Raw genomic sequence first — 923 nt, forward strand, 5'->3', positions numbered from 1 at the left:
GTGAGCAGCTGCGTGACGAGCGGAATTTAATCTGTGCTTCCACGTATTCACTTGTGCGGTCTGCACGCCCCCTTTCCGACAGCGGTTCTTTGGCATTGTCGATTACAATCACTTTCTCCATTTCAGCTGCCTCTAAAGTCTCAGCTTGTGCTACAGCTGCAGCTGCCTCTCGCTGTAGAGCAAGTGTTCCTAGTTCTGCCTCCAACTTAGTGTAGCAGGATGGAGTGTGCTGCCTCCACAGCTGGCGCGCTGATTAGTGGGCGGTGCCCCTGACAGCGCTGCGTACTTATGGCTCTGCACACACCTCTGCTGATGACTTCATGCTTGGTAGATGTAGCGGAGTGGCTTGGCGACGTAAGGCTGCAGTGATCTGCTTTAAGCAAGTTTCTCCGGCATCTATTGGGAGTTTGACACCGCTCCAGAGGTGAGCATGGTTTGTTCTGCTTCCTCTTCCGATCACTGGCACGCACGGACACTCAGTTCATGTGGTGTGTCTGCAGCACGGAGCGCATTGGAAAGCGGATGGTCTGGCGGACACGCTGCTTCTGTCTGGCTCGGCACGAATCTACCACCGTCTCCGAGGTAGGCTTGCTCGTTCTCCTGTGGCTGCTCCGTGTTATAAGTTTAGCACCAACATGGGCTTTATTTTTGTCTAGCTCTCTGTGCAGCGTGAGCCGCTATTATCGCGGCTCCCGACTCCTCCCACTCCAGCTTACCATCTGTAAGTGTGGAACTCATTAAATAACATCATGGCTAGACTTGGTTCTGAAGTTTAAATGTTTTGTTTTAGGCTCAAAGCCGCTGTGTGCAGCCCCTTAAAACCGGCTGCCACTCCCCCTCAGACCTGCTGTTTTGCTGTGCTGTGTCGTACGGCCGGAGTTGAATCTCTTCATCTCCAGGATTCATTTATATTAGCATTATGA

At 52.3% G+C, this 923-nt stretch overlaps 1 long non-coding RNA gene across 1 annotated transcript; it reads left to right on the forward strand.

Moving 5' to 3' along the window:
* The first annotated feature begins 310 nt into the window (after positions 1 to 310).
* LOC114466489 (uncharacterized) lies at positions 311 to 712 on the forward strand. Its single transcript, XR_003674446.1, has 3 exons — positions 311 to 424; positions 501 to 582; positions 657 to 712. It is a non-coding gene; the product is annotated as an uncharacterized LOC114466489 (long non-coding RNA).
* Positions 713 to 923: the final 211 nt, after the last annotated feature.

The sequence above is a fragment of the Gouania willdenowi genome, chromosome 7, assembly GCF_900634775.1.
Source record: "Gouania willdenowi chromosome 7, fGouWil2.1, whole genome shotgun sequence".
Lineage (NCBI taxonomy): Eukaryota > Metazoa > Chordata > Actinopteri > Blenniiformes > Gobiesocidae > Gouania > Gouania willdenowi.